The sequence below is a fragment of the Brachyhypopomus gauderio genome, unplaced genomic scaffold (assembly GCF_052324685.1).
Source record: "Brachyhypopomus gauderio isolate BG-103 unplaced genomic scaffold, BGAUD_0.2 sc121, whole genome shotgun sequence".
NCBI classification, from domain to species: domain Eukaryota; kingdom Metazoa; phylum Chordata; class Actinopteri; order Gymnotiformes; family Hypopomidae; genus Brachyhypopomus; species Brachyhypopomus gauderio.
Window position 1 is genome coordinate 205,755 of NW_027506942.1, and position 27,401 is coordinate 233,155.

Consider the following 27,401-nt stretch of genomic DNA (forward strand, 5'->3'; position numbering starts at 1 on the left):
TGTGTTGGTGTGTCTACACCTTGTTGTTTAAGACCACAACTCTTGTTATTGGTTTCACATGTTGCTAGTTTAGTTCCTTGTTAGTCCTTGTTTTCTGGTGTATTTTAAAGCTTGTGTTTTGTATTGCCGATTGTCGGTTATTGTAAGTGCTCGTGTTTGCTGTCTCGTGGGTTTTTTGGAGTATATTGTGGTTTGGATTATATCACTCTCTTCGGAATTCATCTTTCAGACGTAGATCATCGCCTCCTGGGTTCATAGACAGGATTATAAATTTGTTCAGCCCTCAATGTTCCATAGCTGGTACCATTCACAACACACGGGGTGTCAGAAAAGAGAGCTAAAGTTTAATGATAACACATGTAGGTAAATACAGAATAAAGAAGATGTGTCTTAACACAATTGGGTAAGAACAATAAAACATATATATGATTGGTGTTGGTACAGTAGACTGGATCTAGGGGTAGTGGAAAAATACAGGGAGACAGATAGAGACAGACAGGGAGAGAAGGAGAGAAGTTAGCAGACACACAGATAAGGGAGTGAACTGAATGTCAGAGTGTTCTGATTGAGGGTCACAGACAGTAAATCACAAATTCCCGTACACCCCATATTTTCCTTACTCGATGTGTCAGTGTTTTCACTTAGTTTTAGTTTGTTGGTGTCACTAGTGTTGTTCGGTTTGTCCTTGTTCGATGTTTTCATATTTGTCTAATGTTTATTTGTTCTTTTAAATGAATATCTTACTGCCACACTTACTGCAATTGCTTCCTGCTAATTTATTTCTTTTGACTGGGCAGCACAGACAGTGTGTTTTGACTGAAATGTTGACATAGCTACGTGACCTCCTGTTGAGGGAGATGAAAAATGTGCAAGCCGAAGGCTTTGCAGGGTAAACTTTCCAATATCCATGATTTTCCTGATGGACTCCAAGGAGAACTTGGTGATCATGATCACTGGTCTCTGACTGATTAAAGTGATTCTGCTGTAAAAATCTGCTGTGAGTGCTGTAGCTGATCAGAAGGTTCCTGGTAATGCTCGTCTGGAGTACATCAGCTTCCTCTCTCGTGTTTATGTAAGGCTTGAGCAGGCTTCCACACCTTAATATCAGGCCTTAAGGACAGACTCTGCTTTATGCTAGTGTGTGTTGGCAGCTACCAGGACATTTCAGGACAGCTGTCCAATATTGCTGTTATCCTGAGGATAACTGTTATCCTCAGGAGTGATGGTCAAGCATGCTGGGAACCTTGCATAGCGGTGCTGCTGCAGGGTCTTCTGACCTGGGCAGCCAACACACATTGAACATGCTTGTTGTGGTTCAGACAAGAGCTTGAATCTGGTTAATGTGTTCAAAATGTCTAACTCTGCCTTCGGAATGGTGGTCAGACTTGCTTTCTAGAGTGAAGTGCAGTCTAATTTCTAGCACAAATATGCAGGTCTTTTTACTGAAACCCAGAGTCACGCCCTGAGCTCCAACATCCCACCGTCCTGTATCTCATCTTGTTCCTGTGCTGCTCATCTCGCCTTCTAGCCACGCCCCCTCCCCGCCCACTTCATCACACTCACCTGTTTGCTATTCCACACAATATCTTACTTTCCTTCAGTTGTTCTTGTTCAGACAGAGTTTCTGAGTCAGGGTTGCTCGATCTGTCTTTCTATCTCACTTCTGGATTTAGCTCATCTCCCTCAGCCTGTCTGCTGGTGATGTGATCTATGCCTGTGTGACCACAATTTTTTTAGATCTCATTTTGAATCTGTCAGCCCGATTGTTTAATAAATCCCGTTCTCCTCACAGGCCTGCATCCTGGCCATCTCAACTCACACAGCCCAACACAAACATGGCTAATATTAAAAATGTACATTAGTTCCATAAGAAGAAATGCAGATGTATTTTCCCATGAGGTTGTCATACATACATCATGTAAATGCATTCATATAAATTTATTTTTTGTTCCAGCTATCCATAAGAATGAAGAAATTTCATTTCACATGTTCAGTACATCATTATTGATAAGGTTTTTGATCATCTTTCAAAAATCTCAAGTACCTTAATTTCTTCAAGGCTGTTCCTCTTCATGCCTGCTCTCTTCTGTACTGGTCTCCAAACATCCCACCAGGGAGTTTCTGATAAAGCATGCATGCTTTCATCCATGTGTCCACAGTATGTGCCCTGAAGACCCCAAACCATTTCCAAGGAGACCTGAAAGAAAAGAGCAAAAAGGCCAAAGTTCAAGTGTCAGATTTGATGACCCATAATGACAGGGGGTTATTCGCAAGGTCAGACATGTTTGTGTCTGTGCTTGTTAGAAGCACCATACAAGCGTGTGAATCCACAGCTTCCTGACTTGGATGCCACAGTCATGCTGGCAAAGATGAGAAGACAGACAGGTGTTTATCTAGCTCAGTCAAACTCAGTGCTGGCTCCAGCAGACAACCGGTGCGGACTGTAGCACTGGGGCTGAACAGACTCAACCAGGAAGAACACACAGCGGGATGCACAACAACACTTCCAGGACTTAGTTATTTCTTACTTTGTTCATCTATGTTGAGGTGGAACTCTATCTGTGTTAACTTAGCACTATAGCTACCCAAATAAACACAAACACTAGGTATTATGCTTTGGGGAAATCAGATTAATAAAACATTTCAAAAGCCTTACATGCTAGAAAAAGGACATATAATAGTAATAACTTAAACCTTTAAAGTAGATTGGAGATAGAAGTCTTTATTTTTTTTTACATCGCTAATAAAACCTGTAAAGGATGTGTAGTGGGCCCTGCACTGATCCTTTCAGCATATCTGACATTCTGTCCTACCAAATACAGGAGTGCCTGGGCAAGGGCAGTGATCTCTCTGCTGGTCAAAGGCACAGCTATCTGGCTCTGTGTCTGCCCTATATGCCTAGGATGGGCCTGCTTGTTCATCATTTAGAGGGAGCAATTCCCAGAGCACGTGTCCCACCCAGGAGCTTGCGGTTCATGCATCCATCAAGCCTGGTCTGGTATTGTAACAACTAGTGGGGAAACCCATTTCAATTGTATTGTTGGTAGGTAGAGGCACAAGTTATTTTCTTTGGTTGAAATAAATCTTTGTTTTAGTAAATGTCTATTTGAAATCCAGTTTAGATCATTGACATTTGACCATTGACATCTAAACATCTACATCTAAATGCAGCATTTAATATACACACTTCTACAGAGACAAAATAGTGCTCTGCTGTCTGCATGCTTGAAATCCTTAAGTTAGTATATGAATCTAGAGTCGAAGGATACCATTAAGTGAAACCCCTGTCAGAGGATATGCACAAAGGAAATGCATACAAGGGCAAGTGGTTGTAAGTGATTAGTGTGCGAGATAGAGCTTGATCTGAGACACAATGGAAAACCATGTGTAATCATTAGTGGTGAACAGTAAATGTAATTCGATACTGTACTTAAGTACGTTATGTGTGTTTCTTTACTTTACTTTAGTATTTAAATTTTTGAAACGTTTTACTGTAACTCCACTAGATTTCAGACATCCCAAGTTGTTGAGTGTAAGTTGTTGAGCGGGGGGTGTGGGGGTGGCGAGGGGGTGACTCTTTGCAGAGAACAGGCCAATCAGAACCCTCTCTGTCTTCTTTCTCTCCTTCCCACTCGCGATTAGAGAAAAAAAAGTATGTCGCCTGTGTGCGCGTTTGTGTGGGTCACTCGTTCTGAATTCCGGGAGATTATATGTGACTCGCGGGTATCAGGGAGCCACTACCGAAATGCGGGAGAGTCCCGCAGCTTCCGGGGGACTTGGGATGTCTGAGATTTAAATGTCAATTATGTTACGTTTTACTCCACCACATTATGTGAAATCTGTCATTGTCACAAACAAAAAAAAAAAACAGCAGAACAAAAGAAGCGCGAAGCACGCGCTCCAATCGTGTTTCGGTTCAACGGAAACACAGCAGCGTAGTTTTCTTTCTACATTTGTCCATACATAAAAATGGAAGAAATCTCTACATAAAAATGTAAGTTGTCACAAAACGCATGGTCTTATCTGAGTGAGATATTTGAATTAGTCAAAATTACTCCTTCGTTTTCAAGTGCCTTCTCTTCCTGCCTCAGACCCATAAGAAGTGTAGAGGCCTGTTTTCAAAGACCTACTGCTAATTTTTTTTAATGAAACATCCTGCAGCAAATCGTTTCTGTCACGTCCAGCCCCTCCCTCCTCCCTGGTCCCGCCTAGCTCCCCACTCCCATTCGTTCCTCCCTCTGTCTGTCACGCCCCCTCGTTAGTGCCCACACACCTGAGTCTCGTTTCACCGTCTTGTCTCTGTGTATAAAGAACCCCGAGTGTTTCATTCCCTTGTCGGTCATTCCCTGTACGTAAGTTCCTCAGTTGTACCGTGCTATCTGTTCATGCCTTTGCCCTTGTACCCTCTCTGTTTTGTTTCTAGTCTTTGTATGTTGGTTTGGTTCCCCCCCGTATTTCATGCTTGTGTTTACTTTGTGCTTGTTCTTAGTCTTAGGTAATCTCTTGTAGTTTATATTTCCTTGTCTGTTTAGTTCATAGTCTACGCTATTGTTGTCCCAGCATCATTGCTCCCCTCATTGTGTACCTCCCCCCACATATGTTTCGTAGTTCTCGGTCCATTGTGGTTTTTGCGTTTACGTTTCTCTGTAGTTTAGCTTACCCGTGTCGTTGGTGTTTTCTCCCTGTCGTTAGCCTAGCTCCCTCTGCCTTCTGTGGTTAGTCGTGTTTGTCTCTCTTTTCATTAAAACCCTTTAAATTCTGCAAGTGCGTCATGCCTGCCCGTCACAAACGTTACAGAATGACCGACCAGTTTAACGCGACGCAGCAGAATGACAACACGGTGGTTCTGTCAACACAACCGTTCGACCGAGACGCTTTCAACGAGCGGTTGGATTCTATCCAAGCTATGCTTGGAAAGGACGCTGAGGGGAAACCGGTGGCGCTACCCTCTCTCTGTCTCGTCCCTGAGGTATACGACGGGGAGAAAGGATTAGTCAGGAGCTTTCTCCTCCAATGTGAGGGTTACTTGCGTTTCCTCACGGTACCCCCACCACCCGAGAGCATACAGGTCGTATTCATGCGGTCACTATTAAAGGGAAAAGCCCTAGAGTGGGCTAACATTGTCCTAGCGCACCGGGTTACGGATGCATGGACTGTGAAGGGATTTTGTCGGACGTTATGTGAAAGGTTTGGTGGAGGTGTGTATGAGTCTGCCCCTCAGTGTCGACGGGAGATACCTGCTGATCTGTTGGTCAGTAGTGGGATCGAGACCTCCACACCTCCCGACGACGCCTGCACAGCCGCCCGGCCTCCCGACGACGCCTGCACAGCCGCCCGGCCTCCCGACGACGCCTGCACAGCCGCCCGGCCTCCCGACGACGCCTGCACAGCCGCTCGGCCTCACGACGACGCCGCCACGGCCGTCCGAGCCTACGACGACCGCATCCTGGAAGCCACTCCCCAACGGCCCCCCAAGAATTTTTTGGGGGGACGCAGTGGCCACTCACCCCAGGAGTGGCCAGCTCGGGCCCGTGATGACGTCAGCGTGGCGATCACGCCCCCCGATGACGTCAGCATAGCGGATACGCCCCCCGATGACGTCAGCGTGGCGATCACGCCCCCCGATGTCGTCAGCGTGGCGATCACGCCCCCCGATGACGTCGGCCCGGTGGACACGCCCCCCGATGACGTCGGCCCGGTGGACACGCCCCCCGATGACGTCGGCACGGCGACCCCGCCTGTTCCCGCTGCCCGCCAGCGGGCCCCGCCTGTTCCCGCTGCCCGCCAGCGGCCCCCGCCGGTTCCCGCTGCCCGCCAGCGGCCCCCGCCGGTTCCCGCTGCCCGCCAGCGGACCCCGCATGTTCCCTCTGCCCGCCAGCGGACCCCGCATGTTCCCTCTGCCCGCCAGCGGACCCCGCATGTTCCCTCTACCGGCCAACGGGTCCTGCCGGTCCCTGCGGCCCGTCGCCTGGCCTCCCAGGCCCCTGCGGCCCCTCCGCCGGCCTCCCCGGTTTCCGCTGTCCCTCAGCTGAACCCGCCAGTACCCATGAACCCTTCCCCGGCTCCCCTGGACCCTCCTCCGGCTCTGCTGGTTCCCCAGGACACTCCTCAGCTTACGCCAGCCCCCACAGTGACTGCCTTGCCCGCCTGTGGGCCTGGGGCTGGTCCCATGCTGAACTGTTCAGACACTGACACTCATGTTAACCCTGTTTTACAATCGCCTGTGTTCCCTCTTTTGCCCTGTCCCCTCCCTGGTTTCCTGTTGGTCCCCGTTCCTGTGTGCGTCTCTGTCCGCGTCCACGTGCCTGTCCCTGTGTCCGTCCGTGGTGTCCTCCATGTCCCTGTTCCCGTCTCTGTTCCGCAGATCGTCACCCACTTTGTTCCCGTCCCTGTCTCTGTCGTCCTCCACCTGTTTGCCTCTGCATCTCAGTCCTCCCTGGTGTCCGGTCCTGTGCCCTTGACCCCATCTTGTCCAGCTCCCTTGGTCCCGCCTCCTGTGTCGACCCCCTGTCCTGTGCCGTCTGGTCCCTTTCCCACGTCACCGCCCAGTCCTTGTCCCGGTCCTCCCATACGTCTGGAGTCCGGGCCGTTGTCTCCATCCTGCCCCGTGTCTGTTGTCCCTGCCCCGGCCTCGCCCGTTCGTTTCCCTCTGTCATGGTGTCTCTGTCCCCAGCGTCTGTCCGGCCCTCCCTGGTTGGCGTGCCCCGGAGTTGCACGCCTTGAGGGGGGGTTATGTCACGTCCAGCCCCTCCCTCCTCCCTGGTCCCGCCTAGCTCCCCACTCCCATTCGTTCCTCCCTCTGTCTGTCACGCCCCCTCGTTAGTGCCCACACACCTGAGTCTCGTTTCACCGTCTTGTCTCTGTGTATAAAGAACCCTGAGTGTTTCATTCCCTTGTCGGTCATTCCCTGTACGTAAGTTCCTCAGTTGTACCTTGCTATCTGTTCATGCCTTTGCCCTTGTACCCTCTCTGTTTTGTTTCTAGTCTTTGTATGTTGGTTTGGTTCCCCCCCGTATTTCATGCTTGTGTTTACTTTGTGCTTGTTCTTAGTCTTAGGTAATCTCTTGTAGTTTATATTTCCTTGTCTGTTTAGTTCATAGTCTACGCTATTGTTGTCCCAGCATCATTGCTCCCCTCATTGTGTACCTCCCCCCATATATGTTTCGTAGTTCTCGGTCCATTGTGGTTTTTGCGTTTACGTTTCTCTGTAGTTTAGCTTACCCGTGTCGTTGGTGTTTTCTCCCTGTCGTTAGCCTAGCTCCCTCTGCCTTCTGTGTTTGTCTCTTTCATTAAAACCCTTTAAATTCTGCAAGTGCGTCATGCCTGCCCGTCACAAACGTTACAGTTTCTTTGTGTGTGTTAGAATAAGTCCGACATTAACATTGTATACATGGCTAGCTAGCTACGCAGGCTACTGCTAGTACACAACGGAAAACTGCCTTAGCAACGCACTCCGCATGTGGCTAGCTAAGTTAGCTAGATAGCTAGTTATTTTTTTTACCATAATTCACAGCACTGTTGCAAACTCCTCAGTAAGGAAAGTCGCTATTGGTTGTCCTAAAAGTCGCTAAATGACGTCATCACCTAATTTGCATAATACATGTTTTTGAAGCTGTAAAGGAATAACGTTGGGAGAGAAAAAAATGAGTAAAAACACGTTAGCTAGATGTTAAGCTTTCACACAGACGCACATACTGTGGAGAGTTAGCTAAATGTTTAAGTTAGATGTTTAGCTTTCACAGAGATGCACTGTGGACGAGTCGAGTAACCGACTACGTGAATGAGGTGAAGAATGACAGAGACTGTGGGATAGTGATGTGTTGGTCGCGAACAAACCGGTTCAAAGAACCGGCTCTTTTAAGTGAACAACGAGAGCTGGTTCCCCTCTAAGACCGAGCCGGTTCCCCTCTAAGGCCCTGTCCACACCAGTGACTGTATATATAATGGACGGTACGTCACCGTTGACTCCCATTGTGAACTTTTGAAGCCACCAAGATGGCCGCACGGACACCGTCATCTGGAATGCGCTTGCGCAGTAGATGAAAATTGGAGCCAGAGCATGTGCATTAGAACCGGTAGGCAGGACAGTATCTCCGCCAGAGACTGCATCTCCGCCCCGACATTCGTTAGGATACGCCCACCAGTATAGACACTTTTAACGTTTTACAAAATAAACAAAGGTAAAAGGTTTTAATCAGACCCTCCAGAAAGTCGCGATGTTGCGATTTGCAACTTCAACGCAACTTCAAGCAAACCCCGCAAATTCAGGGCGGTGTTGCAACTTCAGCCAATCACCGCAACTTTCCCGCAAATTTGACCAATCACTGATGTCGTATTGATGTGACGTCGACAAACTCCCGCCTTACTTCCGTATATATGTTCAAGAGGAGCAGACTGAAAGCAGCATGAGCGACGAAAATAACGGCAAAAAGATCGAGAAAAGTAGTATCCCAGTACACTACATGAAAGCGGGGATAAACTGTCCAGATCCGACCTGCGAATTGATTATCTATGGCCCCCTGGATGATATTTAATTACTATTAGAACCGGCCCGCAGGCCACAGCCGCCCGATGGTGTTTTGCACGCACAAACACTACATTCCCCACAATGCAACGGTAGCCCGCGAAGTCACTGCAGCGCACGCAAGTGGCGAGGGTCTGAGATAAAGTTTATAAGTTGAAACTTTAAACTGAGATAAAGTTTATTTATCTCTGATCCATATCTGAGTTACTAGTTCGCTCTGGCGCCAACCACTGGCGATCGATCTCCATATAATACTTAATTTGTGTCCATTTTACAGGCCGCCCGGTAACAACTTACGTTCGCTAACCCCGCCCCCCCGTCAACAATTAATGTTCGCCACCCCCTCCAGGTTCAAATCTCACTTCAAGCGATCTTGAAAAGTTGGCAACCCTGAATAAATAGGTAAATAGATAATTAAAATGGACTACTAAATAGATGACGTCGGCCCGGTGGACACGCCCCCCGATGACGTCGGCCCGGTGGACACGCCCCCCGATGACGTCGGCCCGGTGGACACGCCCCCCGATGACGTCGGCACGGCGACCCCGCCTGTTCCCGCTGCCCGCCAGCGGGCCCTGCCTGTTCCCGCTGCCCGCCAGCGGGCCCCGCCTGTTCCCGCTGCCCGCCAGCGGCCCCCGCCGGTTCCCGCTGCCCGCCAGCGGCCCCCGCCGGTTCCCGCTGCCCGCCAGCGGCCCCCGCCGGTTCCCGCTGCCCGCCAGCGGACCCCGCATGTTCCCTCTGCCCGCCAGCGGACCCCGCATGTTCCCTCTGCCCGCCAGCGGACCCCGCATGTTCCCTCTGCCCGCCAGCGGACCCCGCATGTTCCCTCTACCGGCCAACAGGTCCTGCCGGTCCCTGCGGCCCGTCGCCTGGCCTCCCAGGCCCCTGCGGCCCCTCCGCCGGCCTCCCCGGTTTCCGCTGTCCCTCAGCTGAACCCGCCAGTACCCATGAACCCTTCCCCGGCTCCCCTGGACCCTCCTCCGGCTCTGCTGGTTCCCCAGGACACTCCTCAGCTTACGCCAGCCCCCACAGTGACTGCCTTGCCCGCCTGTGGGCCTGGGGCTGGTCCCATGCTGAACTGTTCAGACACTGACACTCATGTTAACCCTGTTTTACAATCGCCTGTGTTCCCTCTTTTGCCCTGTCCCCTCCCTGGTTTCCTGTTGGTCCCCGTTCCTGTGTGCGTCTCTGTCCGCGTCCACGTGCCTGTCCCTGTGTCCGTCCGTGGTAGTGTCCTCCATGTCCCTGTTCCCGTCTCTGTTCCGCAGATCGTCACCCACTTTGTTCCCGTCCCTGTCTCTGTCGTCCTCCACCTGTTTGCCTCTGCATCTCAGTCCTCCCTGGTGTCCGGTCCTGTGCCCTTGACCCCATCTTGTCCAGCTCCCTTGGTCCCGCCTCCTGTGTCGACCCCCTGTCCTGTGCCGTCTGGTCCCTTTCCCACGTCACCGCCCAGTCCTTGTCCCGGTCCTCCCATACGTCTGGAGTCCGGGCCGTTGTCTCCATCCTGCCCCGTGTCTGTTGTCCCTGCCCCGGCCTCGCCCGTTCGTTTCCCTCTGTGTCATGGTGTCTCTGTCCCCAGCGTCTGTCCGGCCCTCCATGGTTGGCGTGCCCCGGAGTTGCACGCCTTGAGGGGGGGTTATGTCACGTCCAGCCCCTCCCTCCTCCCTGGTCCCGCCTAGCTCCCCACTCCCATTCGTTCCTCCCTCTGTCTGTCACGCCCCCTCGTTAGTGCCCACACACCTGAGTCTCGTTTCACCGTCTTGTCTCTGTGTATAAAGAACCCCGAGTGTTTCATTCCCTTGTCGGTCATTCCCTGTACGTAAGTTCCTCAGTTGTACCTTGCTATCTGTTCATGCCTTTGCCCTTGTACCCTCTCTGTTTTGTTTCTAGTCTTTGTATGTTGGTTTGGTTCCCCCCCGTATTTCATGCTTGTGTTTACTTTGTGCTTGTTCTTAGTCTTAGGTAATCTCTTGTAGTTTATATTGTTGTCCCAGCATCATTGCTCCCCTCATTGTGTACCTCCCCCCATATATGTTTCGTAGTTCTCGGTCCATTGTGGTTTTTGCGTTTACGTTTCTCTGTATTTTAGCTTACCCGTGTCGTTGGTGTTTTCTCCCTGTCGTTAGCCTAGCTCCCTCTGCCTTCTGTGGTTAGTCGTGTTTGTCTCTCTTTTCATTAAAACCCTTTAAATTCTGCAAGTGCGTCATGCCTGCCCGTCACAAACGTTACAGTTTCTTTGTGTGTGTTAGAATAAGTCCGACATTAACATTGTATACATGGCTAGCTAGCTACGCAGGCTACTGCTAGTACACAACGGAAAACTGCCTTAGTAACGCACTCCGCATGTGGCTAGCTAAGTTAGCTAGATAGCTAGTTATTTTTTTTACCATAATTCACAGCACTGTTGCAAACTCCTCAGTAAGGAAAGTCGCTATTGGTTGTCCTAAAAGTCGCTAAATGACGTCATCACCTAATTTGCATAATACATGTTTTTGAAGCTGTAAAGGAATAACGTTGGGAGAGAAAAAAATGAGTAAAAACACGTTAGCTAGATGTTAAGCTTTCACACAGACGCACATACTGTGGAGAGTTAGCTAAATGTTTAAGTTAGATGTTTAGCTTTCACAGAGATGCACTGTGGACGAGTCGAGTAACCGACTACGTGAATGAGGTGAAGAATGACAGAGACTGTGGGATAGTGATGTGTTGGTCGCGAACAAACCGGTTCAAAGAGCCGGCTCTTTTAAGTGAACAACGAGAGCTGGTTCCCCTCTAAGACCGAGCCGGTTCCCCTCTAAGGCCCTGTCCACACCAGTGACTGTATATATAGTGGATGGTACGTCACCGTTGACTCCCATTGTGAACTTTTGCAGCCACCAAGATGGCCGCACGGACACCGTCATCTGGAATGTGCTTGCGCAGTAGATGAAAATTGGAGCCAGAGCATGTGCATTAGAACCGGTAGGCAGGACAGTATCTCCGCCAGAGACTGCATCTCCGCCCCGACATTCGTTAGGATACGCCCACCAGTATAGACACTTTTAACGTTTTACAAAATAAACAAAGGTAAAAGGTTTTAATCAGACCCTCCAGAAAGTCGCGATGTTGCGATTTGCAACTTCAACGCAACTTCAAGCAAACCCCGCGAATTCAGGGCGGTGTTGCAACTTCAGCCAATCACCGCAACTTTCCCGCAAATTTGACCAATCACTGATGTCGTATTGATGTGACGTCGACAAACTCCCGCCTTACTTCCGTATATATGTTCAAGAGGAGCAGACTGAAAGCAGCATGAGCGACGAAAATAACGGCAAAAAGATCGGGAAAAGTAGTATCCCAGTACACTACATGAAAGCGGGGATAAACTGTCCAGATCCGACCTGCGAATTGATTATCTATGGCCCCCTGGATGATATTTAATTACTATTAGAACCGGCCCGCAGGCCACAGCCGCCCGATGGTGTTTTGCACGCACAAACACTATATTCCCCACAATGCAACGGTAGCCCGCGAAGTCACTGCAGCGCACGCAAGTGGCGAGGGTCTGAGATAAAGTTTATTTATCTCTGATCCATATCTATGAGTTACTAGTTCGCTCTGGCGCCAACCACTGGCGATCGATCTCCATATAATACTTAATTTGTGTCCATTTTACAGGCCGCCCGGTAACAACTTACGTTCGCTAACCCCGCCCCCCCCGTCAACAATTAATGTTGGCCCCCCCCCTCCAGGTTCAAATCTCACTTCAAGCGATCTTGAAAAGTTGGCAACCCTGAATAAATAGGTAAATAGATAATTAAAATGGACTACTAAATAGAGGAAACCATACAACATTTACTCCCTATCGTAATGTACTCACAAAAAAGCAAAAACACACCGCAACTTCCATCGCAATTTTTTTGAAAAACACCCGCAACATCAAACATTTTAGCCCGCAACAATCACAAAAAAGGCCCGCGAAATCCTGGTGGGACTGTTTAATACTGCTGTAGAGAGTTTTGCTGTTGAGAGTTTTGCTCTTGAGCGCGTTCACGTTTGAGCGTCAATCTGTCAATCACCTTATCGCCACACCCCTTTAAGTAACACTTAATAACTTCCATAACATCTGTTTATCGTAGAGAAAAACACTGGGAGAGATAGTAACGCAATGGGGTCTTATAGAATTGACAAAATATAATTGCTCAAAAAACTTATTTTACGTGTAATAAAAAATCAAAGTTTCTTGTCCGGCCCGTTCACTTACATGGGAATGGGCGGGGTTAAAAGTTGTACTGCAGCCAGCCACTAGAGGGCAGCTGACTCAAGGAGGCTTCACTTTTCACTCATGTCGTCCAGTCCACTTATATATACGGTCTCTGGTCCACACGACGCCGGAGATTTTTAAAAACTGAGGTTTTTGTCTCCGTTGTAAAAAATATCTCCGTCCACACCATCAGCGTTTTCAAAAATATCTACGTCCACACGGCTGCGTATCACAACACGCACACCACTCAGAAACGCTGCAATTAACATGCCAGCCCAGTAGAGGGCGATCGTACTTCCCACAGAATGACATCAAAACACTTGAAGAAGAAGACTAATGTATTGCTGAACAACTCCGGTGCACCTGTGAAAAGTTTTACGAGTTCCTTTATCTGGACAGATGATGAGGTTCAGCTATTGCTATTAAAAACTGAACTCAGCGCATTTAGGCACCTCTGCTGTGTTATGTAATGGGAAAGTAAAATTAAATTAAACTGTAAACATGTTAATAATCCACTAATTGCAGAGACAACAAAAACAATCACGGAGCTGTCCATGCTGAACAAGCTGAGCGAATGTAAACAAAAAAAAAGACATGCGCAGACTCACTATGTGACGTCAGAGTTTTCCCTGTCCACACGAATACGCCGAGACCGGAGTTTTCAAAAGTCTCCACCTTGGAAGGTGTTTTTCGTGTGGATGGTAGGCTGAAACGGAGACAAAAACCTCCGTTTTTAAAAATCTCCGGCGTCGTGTGGACAGGGCCTAAGACCCTAAGACCTCCCCCCCGTCAACAAATTACGTTCACCACCCCCTCAAATAAGGAGCCGTTTGGGAGCCGAAAGAGCCGACTCTTTATGAGGAGCTGAGCCAAAAGATCCAGCTCCCTAAAAATAGCCAAAATTCCCATCACTACTGTGTGAGTTAAATGCAGTGATTTCTCAGTGTCTCACTGAAGACTAAACCATTTATATTTACATCCCCCGTCGGCGGCAGATTTGGGCATGCGCAGTTCATTTGCAGTGTGGACGTGGAGCGGTGAGGGTCTGCTCTTAGTGTGAGACTGTACTGAGTGTTGTGGGGCTCACGTCCATAGTTGCCAGGTTCGCGGTTTTCATGCCAAATTGGGCTTGATTGAAAATCCTGCCACGGGTAAAAATTCTGGGGTCGTGGGGTGCGGTTTTTTGGGCTACTTTTGAGTTGGGCCACCGCGGGAGTTACAAGACAACACAAAGAATCAATCGCGATATAATACTTAATTTGTCTCCATTTTAAACACTCGCCACCCCCCCGTCAACAACTTTGGGCTTTGGGCTAGTTTAGGCTGCTGAAGGGCGGGTTTTACACCGACTTTGTGCGGCAGCACCCGCCGGGGCTCACGACCCAGAGGACAGCAACTAAAGAACGTGTTTGTTCAGAGTCTCCAAAAGTCTCCAATAACACTGCAAAAAGTTGCTAGATTTGTCGCTAGTCGCTTTTTACTACAAAAAGTCGCTAGAGGGTCTGAAAAGTCGCTAAATATAGCGACAAAGTCGCTAAGTTGGCAACACTGATTCACAGTATTTGGAGCTTCCAGCTAGCTAAATGCATTGATATTGTGAAATAATAAACCTTTGAACGTAACACTGTACATTCGAAAACAAATTACATTTTGACAGGTTGTACATGCTAAATGTTACATGCTAAATGTTAGAGCCTTTACTTTTACTTTCAGTTCTTAAGTACATTTGAAGGCCAATACTTTTGTACTTTTACTCAAGTAGAGGATTAAAGGGAGGACTTCTACTTGTACTGGAGTAATGTTTTACATTGGGTATCTGTATCAAGTATGTCGTTTGTGTACTTCATCCATCACTGGTCATCACATCGCCAATATACAGCTGAAAATGATAGTTAGTTGAGGTTAGTTATTGGACATGTAATGCTGTTCATAATCCGTGGGTCTTATTTTTGCTGTTCAGAAGTATGGCGCTACGACGGTTTTCAGAAACCTGCTCTACTGTAGCCTGCTTCTCCTTGTCTGAGACTTTGGTTACTGGTTCAGTGATGGTTGAAATCGGCTCCTGTCTAATGTGAGGCCTGATGTCTGGATTGTCACAGCTTCACATTAGAGCAAATTTGGACTTCTGTGCCTCTGGTGAGCCATGATGTCTTCGGCCCATTGTACCCATACCCAGTGAGAAATGAGTCTCAAGTCAGCTTTTGTCCCATAAGAAAGGCATAGAGATCTTGTGATGTTGCAGGGAGCACAATGTTCTAGCAGCACTGATAATGAATGAGGACAATGCAGAGGGAAATTAGCTCACATTAAATAGCCACGGCTTTTCTTCTCGTCTGAAAGGATAAATAAGGTTCATGACAGGGTGCAAAAATAGACTAATCATTTTTCATATTTGCATGAGTTCTCCCTCATATGATGATTGTAATTAATGGTGAACTCGGTAGTCTCTTGTTCCCAGGCTGAGCTCCTGTGCTGTGTGTTAGGACTATTGCTAACTAAATGTGCTTTACATTGCATGTTAGTTCTGATGCCAAGATGTCAGCCTTTAGGATTTTACTTCATGTACTATGAAGATTTTCACTAGGTTTTCAGTCATCATTTTAATTTTTTTTTTGTTTTTTGCAAGAGTAGCCTAGGTGATCACTGAAAATGCATTAGTGTGTGGTGATTTTGCAAGACACTGGTTTTGCAGGCAGAGGACTTGATGAGACAAACTTATTTCACATTAATCACAAACTTTCATTAATCCAGTTCAGAAGCTCATAGGTGCAACATTTGATCATTTGCAGATACTTATGTGATTAGTGATTCACAGGGATGCTGGGATATAAATCAGTGTCATTGCTGTCTTATGCTAAACTGAAGGGGTCCATTAGTATAAGTGTTGGTTCACAATATCGGCCATAAACATACATACATGTACATGTACACCTTCCTCTACAGAATTCCAAGAAAAACTGAATTTTCATTCATTCATTTGGAAATTCAATTGAATTCAATTGGGGAAGCTTTCTTTTGGTTATAGGTTTATGAATTCATATGAATTTTAATAGAGAAAGAAACTGAAATGTATCCATGCCTCAAGGTTTTCAAACCTTGTTGCCAGCAATGACTACCATCATCAGTGCCTAACATCCTTTAAGGCAAGAAACACACTATGTAGTTTACTAGGTACTTTTAGCAATGCACATGTAGTTCATTAGACTGATCGCAAATTTTGTCTTAATCTATTCATAATATTTATATAAATTGTATATAAAAGTTGCTATAAAATATACTAAACTCCATTATTACCCGTGAGCGAAGGAATGAGTGCGGAACATGAGCCATTATAGCCGAGCTGTGCAGTATATCAAAGCAGCCATGCATATGCTAAAATATCCAGAAATGCAAGCTGGAGCCATTACAGTCCACATCATGCTAATTGCACTTATGCCTGAGTAAAAAAAAAAACTTTAACTGACTTCCTCCGTCATGCGTGTACCCTACAGCCCTTCTACGCACTTGCTGCTCAAACCCTAGCCCAGTGGCAATGATTGCAACTCTCACAATAGACAGCATTACATGCAATTGCTCTGGCTCAGGAGTGAATGAGGCTAGTTTCACCGGGGCCCACACAGCTGGGCAGCACAGCTGACAGGAACGCGAGTAGCAGATTGGCATCTTTTAATACCCAGCCTCACAAAAGGCCTAATCTTGCTCAATCAATGACCCATTGAAATAGCTTGTGGTGTAGGATGCTCGGGACTCGAGGGGCTTTTGCTGACATGCAGTTAGAGTTTATGACAGAGGCACATTTACGCTCCAATGGAGGCTATTTTACCTTTTCAGAGTGCAGTTGCTAACACTAATCATTTCCTGTTCCTACTGCCACAAGGATCTCTGATGCAATTACTCCACACTGAGTATTTTTTATGAAACGTGCTAATGGCTGAAGCCCAACAAGAGAGACATGTTTAATTAATGATCAGATAAATTATTTATAGGGGGGAAAAAACAACAGCGAGGTTTGCTTAAGGTGATTGTGGCTAACACTTGTTTAATCTATTATAAACGTGCTAGCATGGACACATCATAGTTTGTCAGACTCGACAGGTCATATACCAGCAAAAAGCTGACTCACAAGAATACAGAGAATCTGCTAAATGTTGACTGGTTACTCTCAACCAGATTTTCAATTTTTTTACGATCTAACGCTAAAGTGCATCCTAGAGTTTAATTACTTCATACTGTATTCAAATATGTAAAATATGAGTTCTAGAGGTAAACAACTGCAGAACATGCATTTGGGTTTTCTCTATTTATTCTGAGTTACTTTGTCTTCATGCTTTGAGGAACAATATGGCATCCACAATGGCTGAAATGCCCTTCGGCTAATCATAATGTCAAGAGAGTAATGGTGCTGCCTTGAGTCTGCCTTCCATCCGTCTTTAATATATGGTCTTATTGCATTCTCTCCTCATCAGCATTAGCACATTGTCCTTTGGTTTGATGATCACGTCCCATTCTTGTGGAGTTCTCGAATTAAAAATCAAGTCGAGCATGAAATAAACACAAGCAAGAAGAACAAAAGGACATCTTCTCCAGCCATTATTGAGAACTGAAGCGAAGCATCAATAATTATATTTAACATTATTAGGCTTGACTTTCCAAACCTCCTTCACACTACGCAGAACTATGAAAACGACTACAATGTGATAAAGAAGGATTACACAGTTTGCCTGTCTATCAAGGAAAATAATATATTCTGCAATTTCCAGCATCTTGTTTATTTTGTCATTTCAGGGCAGTGAGAAGAAAGAGTAGTTTGTATGAATTTCCTGGATGCTTTGAGGCTGTAGGGGGTTTGACTTATCTGCAGAACACACGGAGGAGCTGTATGATGGTGCCTGAGAGAAAATGGATTACAGGTGGCAATCTCTTTGTTCTGGATCTCCGTCTGACCCTCACATAAACATACACATTCCAGCCATGTCTTTGATTTGGATCCACTTCGATTCACATGGTTTCCCAGAAACGGAAATGCCTTATAACTGGAACGCTTTATTACCATTTTTCTTTCAGAGTCTTCAGTATTTTATCACCTTTCATGTATTGTTGCAATTAGTTGCTTAAGAATGTTTTTCATCTCTTATTGTCTGACATCTTATGTGGCAGTGTTTTAACCAGTATCTTACTCAGACTTACCCAGACTTTTAAATTTGAAGTTTATAAATTATGGACTATAAAAATTCCACCCTGAGAAACTGTGAAATTGAAGACATAATTATCACTTACTTTGAAAGTTGCACGGAGTGCTGAGGAAAAGGCCTAAAAATAACCCTGAGATTATAATCCTAAAAACTAACCCTAAACATTAAAAAGAGGATGTAATAGCATAGCCATCTTCTCACTTCACTATGCTGTCAATGCTGACTGAGATTCAGCACAGCCACAGATCATGATGTGAAGAGGCCCATTTGCACTCAGCTAAATGGCCATGAAACTCACTAACAAAAGCTTGAGTATTCCACATCAACATTACCTCCACCTGGTGGAACCATTACTGCAGGCTAATTCATAGTTCCCTCTTTTGAATTTTAACATAGTGTTCACTGGCTGGATAAAAACATTTGCTGAAAGTCTTGATTTCCACCATTTCATTCTGCTTGTTTTGTTCTTGACAGGCTGATTTTGTTATCCTGGTTTCACCACAAGGACTGAGGGCTCTTTGAAGTGCTGCTGCTAAGTAGCCCTTACATCGTGAGCTGAAAACGGAGAGTGCCTCTGCACACGGCTCCCAGCAGCACCGGACTCGGACGCCTCCATTTCCCTTCAGCAGGGGAGAAGAGGAGGAGGTGTGCATCTGTTTCTCAGACATATTTATGCCTTTAGGCGTCATCTGTTTGTCTTGCAAAGGGAGTAAGGTTTGGGGTTCTTATAGTTGTTCGTATGTTGAACCAGTCTACCATCCTGCATCCTAGAGTAAAGCAAAAAAACAAAAAAAACAAAAAAAAAAACCAGCATTTTCTGCACAGCTTTAAAGTTTTTGGTAGACAGACTTTAAAGACAAATGTGGCCATACTGTGTTCCTCTGTTGAACCTCTGGCACAACATTCGAGACAAACGTATCTCCTGTTGAGGCTTCCCAATATGCTCACGGGATAATCCTACGTATGACTGACAGTATAATGTTTTACCAGCCTTTCTTTTACCAAACAACTCTAAGCTTTCTTTATTCTGTAGTCTGAATTCAGCAACGATGTTATGATAATGCACAATGGTTTTATTCTGTTACATCTATAATTCTCAAGCACAGCTCAGCTATTTAGGTAGTAACATTCAGGCTTTATTTGCTATGATTAAATCTACTTTATTCATTAAGAAAACATCAAGTCAGGCAACATGCTATCTGAGTTCAAATCTCAGGTGTGATACAGTGTGGTTTTAATATCCTTGTCTTTTTTTAATATATCCAAGGATCGTAACGCTTTTTTCTATATTTGAGATTACAATCTGCTGCTTGAGAAGAAAGAGAAATTGAATTATACCTCTAGATATTTTATATACCCTTGGCTTCAAAAACATCATATTCAAATATTAGTATACAAAACAATAGAGAAAAGGTCTAGCAGCTAATACTGGATGTAGTGACTGGGAGGTGGTTTACGAACACATTTCAGTGTAAAGAGAAATCTTCATTATATACATACTAGGCACCATTTTTGTGATATCACACTAAACACACCAAATCTAAACTGGCTGTTCACTGGAATGATCTGATACTTTAAAACACAATTCAGGTCTGTCCAGAATTTTATTCATTCTGGATGAAGGTGACTTTTTTACTATCAAAAGCTTAGGGAAACGACATCTCTTTTGCACCAGTTTCTATGCTGCGCAATGATAAGTTACGTACAGAAGAAGGAGAGACTTGGTTTGCAGCTAAACTAAAATAACACCATGCGGTGGACTTCATGGTGTCACGGTGAGGCGGCCCCCTACCGGCCGCCTCTGTCCACAGCGGCTGTTGTTGTTGTTGTCTGGTGACATCATGTGCGTCCCTGAGGTGGGCGGAGCCCGTGATCCGTCTCACCTGAGGGTCGTTTGTTTGCCTATATATGTCTTGTCTTTGTACCAGTTGACCGCTGGTCATTATATCCTTAATTTGGAGATAGTGCACGGGTTTTAGGTTTGCACACTTTCTATTAAACCATCCTTTTTCCCTGAGACTTGGCGTGATCGCTTCCTTTTCGTTGCTCACCCCTGCCCGTCACACATGGAAGCTTTATTTCAGGAAATAGTCTTGATGAAGATCTGCACTGCACAAATTCATTGGAGAATTAATTGTTGAAGTTTTGAATAATCCCCATAAAGAGCTGACCGTAATATCAGAGAATTGTTTAAACCATAAGTGCACAAATAAATATCTGGGAAACTGTACTAATGTACATGAGGTTTGTTGACAGTGGAGTGGGACATAACTGCTTATTCAATAAAGTTTGAAAACGGAGAGAAAGAAATGTTTGCAGGGCATAATGTGTACACCCCTTCTGCACAGTCCTGTCCATGCATCCCTAAATTAATGTGTGCATTCCAAATACGGGTCATCAATCCTCAAAATATAACTACAGTTGTGGGGTGGGTGCTTCAAACTAACTGTTAGCCAAGCATGCGTCTCAAGAGCTAACCCTAAACCTAACCCTAGGTTTTACAGAAACTACGTGCATAACTTTTTCCTTTCTGGCTAAGGTTTATAGATTTAGTTGGTCAACCTTGCTGAATTATTCTGAGGTTTTCTTTGAAGGGCAGTAATGAAAAAAGCTTTAATTATGGATACCACATTTACCACATCTAACTTGTAGTCAGCATTCGAAGTTAGCTGGCTAAAGTAGCCAATGATAACAAGTGCATAGACAGCTGTATTTTTTATTGATGCCAAAGCCCCTCTTCAGAACACCAAAAAGGGCCAAACCCAGCAATGAAAATTCTGAATTTCATTGGTCTGATTTCCTTTTTATTTTCCTAATACACTTACATTTTCGAACCCTTCAAAATATCACCCGAAGTGGATGTAGAAACATACACCGACAGCATCCATACTAATGAACAGTTTGGATTAGTTCCAGTCTCAAACACAACTGTCCTACAGTAACCAAGAATATGTAGAGTAGCCTAGATGCATAATTTATTTATTTATTATTATTATTATTATTATATATATTTTTTTATTAAATGTATTTATAGATTCTTTCTGTCCTCTTTTTGTCACCCCTTTACTCAGCTAATTTCCTCTGTTCCTGGATAAAGTTGAACTGATGCCTTGCTGGATGTACTTTAAGGTCTCTTGAGAAAAGATTTCAGACTTCCATAAGTGACACAGAGTTTAGTTTGTTTTGTATATCTTCTGTCAGTCCATCCAAAAGTGTGGCTTGAGGAAATAGTTAGTTATATTACAGTGGTGTGTTTACAGCCGTGAGCACTGAACACTAAAATGCTGAACAGTAAAACGTCTTGCTTGTTTTTAAAGATCTTACTAATGATATTTAGTAGAGGCTGTAGGGAGGAAACAAATCTAATAATAGCACTGGCCTCTAACTACTGCTATGCTGCAACTTGCTTGGGGTCAGTTTGATAACTGACTGATGGTAGCTTGTTTGTTGGCATTTTGTTTGAAAATATGATCAAGGGTCATATTATAGGAGAAGCTAGGGTGTACAGTATGAAAATCCATCTAAATGATTGTCAATGTTAAGAATGCTTATTTAAAATTTGGCTTTCTTTATTTTTGTTTATGCAGTGTGATGGTTTATGTAGTGTAGGGAATGTGGTCAGTCTCATGATTTATGATTTTATAAGTCTCTGTGAGTCAGCTGTGAGTGGGTATACTGCACTACCACTGGCTCTGGGGTGCATGGTGATTATTATCATCCCTATTTCCAGTGCAATCAAATTATTGCTGTTATGACAGGTAATTTCACATTTACGTTAAAGAGATGTCGGAACCTCTCCTGTATCCTGGGCTGAGTGCTACTTCAACCAAGATGTAGAAATGGCACAGTGTTCATATTCATGCAGGTACTTATCTGAAGATGATAGATGATATGCCACTGTAAATTACCCTCAAATCAGATGAACAGGTGATTGACACTGCCATACACATGCAGAGTCATTTTCACAGCTTTGTCTACAGGTAAAGATCATTTAACAGAGAAAAAAACTGTTACAACAACCCTCTTAGGTAATTTCAGTTTTATTTATTTTTTATATGTAGATCTGTTTTGAATGAGTCTGCGAAAGGGGCCTTTGGATTTTGCATACATCTAACTTTGGGACTCACAATGCCATAATTTAAAGAGGTCTAATTCAGCTGAAAGATATGCAGAGGCATAATTTGCTGTGGAATGGTTGTACTGCTTCCACTCACAAAAAAAGGATGAGATCCCACAATGGGATAATGCCCAATTCTGCTCTCACTTAACAAAAAGCCTCACAGCAAAGAGTACTTATGGTAATTATGGTGCACTGCTCTGAATTAAAGGCAATTTTCACAACATGAGATCTTGTCAAGTCTGCAATTTCTCTCCAGATGAAAATGGTTGTTCGATAGACTGAATGGCATGAGAACGGAATAGAAAAAGGGGGTTTGGGGAGTTGGAAATGAAGTCATAGCAAAGACAGGGACGTCATGACAAGTGAGACAATCTGTCGCCTACCATGAGCATTGAAATTCTGCACATTTCAAGATTGTAATTTTGCTGAACAAAAAATTTTTGAAATAAAAAAGCAGCATTTCTAAACATAAATGAATGTAAATTACAATGATACAATGACATTGTAGACTCAAAGCACATAAAAAATAGATATTATTTTAAAATATGATTCCTCTTCGAATCAATCAAATTTCAGGCTAATATGTCAGTGAAGACTTGATTCTGAATCTGTTTAAATGATTTAAACCTATCATTGAGCTTAATCAGATTTTGCAGATTCGATATATTCAGGATACATTTGGCTCTTTTTTAAAAAGAAGGCAGTGACATCCATTTTAGTTGCAGAAAGCAACCAAGGAAGCAGAGAGCAGAGTGCCAAGCCAATCACACACAGCACTGACAAATGACACAAAATATGGGGATAGTGAACGGGACTTTAAAAAAAGCTCTGTGACTATTTGGAGATGGATAATAATTGGCCCCTGGGGTGTTGTGGGTAGGAATAAACCTGGGGTTCCCCGTTCCCATCATGCAGTGCAAAATGGAGTTATGCGAGTTGTGCAGATCTGTGTCTTTATTAAATGTGCTTAAATCGATTTGCAGCCACCTGCCCTCATCCTGTCTGCCCGCTGATACAACATGACACTTAGTTAGACGAGCAGCACATCGACAAGCCACAGCAACCCACCACGACCACCAGGCTGTATTTGTCAAAGTTCGGTTGAGGTAAGCAGAACTCCCTGTTAATCAACGCGAGGTGGACCAAGTTGTTGTTCCCCTCAGAGAAGAAGGCCTGGACATTATGACCGGAGATCCATCACCATGCCCAGTCCTGATGAAAACAAAGCTCTCTACTGCAGACAGTCCCAGAGAGACCACAGGGGCTGGTGAGTAGGGCAACGGCATAACTAGGTACATAAACCAGAAAATTATATGACAAACAGAAATGTGTTCCAATCTGAATGAGGTACTGCGTGGGTTTTATGAGAATGACGGTAATGTGCTTGTCCATATTACATACATTAATAATTATTACTTAGAATGCATAAATTAATCAGAAGGGTTTTTTCCCCTTGCTGTCTGAATTCTACAGTCATGGATGATCAAAGGAATAACAATTCATGTGATTCTAAGACTAGAAAAGAAAAAGGAAAGGAAAAAGACAAAAATCAGACATGATAAAAGTAAATACACAGTCTCTCTCTGTCTCCAAGCAGAGAGCATTCGCCAACGTGCTTAGTCAGCTTTGATGTGCTCTTTTGTGAGCTTTCGTGTCGTGTTGTGTCTGGGTTCCCTTTCAGTGAGCTAAATCTCCCTCCACACCTCTACTGTGTCTCACTCCAGTCTGCAGTCCCTAACTGATACGTGCCGCCAAAGTCTGCTTGCCGTTCGAGCTGGAAGATGTGGAGGCCCTCTGAGATAGGCCCGGGATATTTGGGAATACGAACACACAAAGTTTTGATAAAACTTTGGATAAGGCAAGTCAGCCAAATTTAAATTAAGTTTTGGTTCAGTTTTGATGTTATGGCTGCTTTTTTTTGACAATGCACAGAAAAATCTTTTTAACAAGGTCTTTGTAATGATATGTAATGGTACAGGGAAAAAATTAAGTATAAGAAGACTTGGAATCTAATAATAGTACTGGCTGTCAGCTAACACTTGTTTGCCAGTCAGTCCAGAACTGAATTGATTGATAGTGTCTTATTTGCAAGTCAGTCCAGAACTGAATTGATTGATAGTGTCTTGTTTTCTCAGTTGCCCTACTGTGCATTGCTTTTAGCTGACTAAAGGCAGGTGATGTCTGGAAATGGTATATGTGTATATGGAGGCGTGTCATTATATTATATAAATGTGTATTCAAATCCTACAGCTAAGACCTGCTCCTTAGTCTATACCGCATCTTTTGTGCAGTGGACGTCAGTCAGTGTTACAGCTAAAAGGTCTATCACAGTCTGTTACGTATAGCTGTGCTAAATGAAGATATCACCCAGTGTACATTTGTCTCGATATGCACTACAATGCAGCCTTTCTAGAAATGAAAAGATCTCTTTTTATGTTTGTGGGCAAAACATCCCCTCAGCTGTTGAATGAGGTTCTCTCTCTTCACATTGTAACATTTTTCTTTTATGTTTACTTTCAGTGGCCTTAACTGGCCATGGACCATGTACATATTATGGCCTTAAAATGATATTTTTTTGTTCCCAAACCTCTTTAAGGGACCTCTGTAACGACCTGTTCATAAATATTCAATATCGCTTCTGGCTTCACCACTTAGAGTGAAAATCAATGTTGTGGTAATGAACCTGAATAGAAGCTTTGGTTCAAAAACATTGTGCCAACCAGCATACCAATAGGAAACACCTCTCCAATGGGAGGGTACCAGAGTTACTCTCAGTGGTTTATCAACATCTAAAAGAACTTCATCCTTGGCCTTGTGGGAGCTTAAATATGATGAATTAACAAAGAAGAACAGGAATTTAAAAAACTGATTTGTATATGAAACAATCTCCTTTCAAATAATGAAACGTTTATGGAGTGCTAAGGCAGGCTGGTAATTTGACTGGGTGCTGGTGTCAGTCAGTGTGGTAGCCTTGGGTGTAAGATTGAAGGTTTATGTCTGTGCATCTGATGCAGTGTTGCACTGTGTTTATCTGTTTGCTTAAAAATATCAAAAGAATTGTGCCTTTTAATCCTTTTCATTCTTCTTTTTATAATTTTTTAAGGTAATAGTGTGGCCTTTAAACCTCTATAATAAATCTGAGCCTGTGTACCTAATTCTGTCCACAGAATAGACTAAGCATTTTATTATTATTATATCTACATTTTCAGTTTGTTAAAAAAGGAAACTGTTTCTTTTAGCAACTGTTGTTTATAGATAATCACTGGCTGTCATGACAGAATGTAAAAATGCAGAACAGTTGGTATCGGTCCAGGTCATGTTTTGGGCCTCAGTTTGGGACTGCTTCAGTTTTCATATAAAGGGGATTATTATATGTAAACGTGTGTTAATCCCAGCCACTCACTTTCAGAAGGGGATTATTAAACATGTATTAATCCCAGCCCCCTCACTTTCAGAAGGGGATTATTATATGTAAGTGCGTGTTAATCCCAGCCCCCTCACTTTCAGAAGGGGATTATTATATATAAACGTGTGTTAATCCCAGCCCCCTCACTTTCAGAAGGGGATTATTATATGTAAACGTGTGTTAATCCCAGCCCCTCACTTTCAGAAGGGCATTTTTAAACATGTATTCATCCCAGCCCCCTCACTTTCAGAATGGGATTATTAAACATGTGTTAATCCCAGCCCCCTTACTTTCAGAAGGGGATTATTAAATGTGTGTTAATCCAAGCAACAGTATCCATATCCACATGAACAGATGCAAATGATCATGGTGTCCAATTTGATAACCTTTTATGTCTGGTTATGTACATTATTAGTAATGTACAGTTTAGTACAATTTTAGTACAGTTATAGTGTGTAACGATCTGCGCAGGGCAGAACAGGTAGACGGACACAAACGCTGAGGAGAGCGAGATTTATTCAAGGAAATTCCATAGGCAGTGTTGTAGTCACAGGCATGGGTCATAACGTGCAGGCAATCAGAACACGAAACACGGACAGACATGGCAAAACACAACAAGGAGGACTCACTAAACAGCAGCACTAGGGCGAACAGGCAAAACACAGCGAAAAACAAAAAGACCGACAACTAGACCTGGGAGACACAGGGACTAATATACACAGGACTAAACTAGGGACAGGTGATGACAATGACACAGGGGCGTGGTAACAAACAAGGAATCCATCAAAACCAACGAGCAGGGCGGGACAAACAGGCAGGGAACACGGACATGAGGGAACCCAGAGTGACAGCTACGAGAGGGGGCGTTGCCCTACGTGACATAACCCCCCCTCAAAGCGTGCCACTCCGGGGCACGCAAGGGCAGACAGGACAGGGACAGCGGACACAGGACAGACCGGAGGGACAGGACCAGACAAAATAGGACGAGGGACCCGGGACATGGCAGGGACTGGAGACAGGGAGACAGGCCAAGAGCTGGGCCGGGACACGGCATGACACGGGACACAGGGAGACCGGACAGGGCCAGGGCGAGGCACAGGAGCAGGGCTGGACAGGACAGGACCGGGGACAGACACTGGAGGGGGGCCAGGGGACAGGGCAGAGGTAAACACTGAGGCAAACACGGCCTGGACGACGGAGACTGGGACAGGAACGAAGTGGGTCACAATCTGGTGAACAGACACGGGAACCGGGACAGAGAGGACACCACTGGAACCAGACACAGGGACGGGCACAAGGACACGAACAGGCACACACACAGGGACTGGGACCAACACAAAACCAGGGACAGAACATGGGAGCAAGGGGAACATGGGCAAAGAGACAGGGGCACATGGCAGAGCAGGGGGCACAAAGAGTCCAGGCCCAATAGAGGGCAGCACAGTCTCTGGGGACACAGGCGCGGCCGGGCGGCGGGCAGCGGTCACAGGCGCGGTCGGGCGGCGGGCAGCGGGAACAGGCAGGGTCCGCTGGCGGGCAGCGGGAACAGGAGCCGGCAGACAGGCAGCGGGAACAGGCAGGGTCCGCTGGCGGGCAGCGGGAACAGGCAGGGTCCGCTGGCGGGCAGCGGGAACAGGCAGGGTCCGCTGGCGGGCAGCGGGAACGGGAGCCGGCGTGGACGACCTCTCTCGGGTCGCAGGGACAGGAACCGGCACGGACTGCCTACGGGCAGCGGGGACAGGAACAGGCACGGACTGCCTACGGGCAGCGGGGACAGGAATCTGAGGTGAGGAGATGCACTCGGGGGGCGGAGCCGCCAAGCCGACGTCCTCGGGGGGCGGAGCCACCATACTGACGTCATCGGGGGGCGTGTCCGCCAAGCCGACGTCCTCGGGGGGCGGAGCCACTATACTGAC

General features: G+C 45.4%; 1 long non-coding RNA gene across 4 annotated transcripts in view; it reads left to right on the top strand.

Moving 5' to 3' along the window:
* Nucleotides 1–23,902, top strand: part of LOC143498876 (uncharacterized) — a 42,052-nt gene extending 18,150 nt beyond the window's left edge. For 2 of the 4 annotated variants that reach the window (XR_013125974.1, XR_013125977.1), the window contains exon 5: nt 18,434–18,781. This is a non-coding gene — a long non-coding RNA (uncharacterized LOC143498876). Of the gene's footprint in view, nt 1–18,433; nt 18,782–23,062; nt 23,347–23,760 lie in introns of those variants that run through there. The other 2 variants (XR_013125976.1, XR_013125975.1) reach the window with 2 other exon arrangements.
* The last annotated feature ends 3,499 nt before the right edge of the window (nt 23,903–27,401 follow it).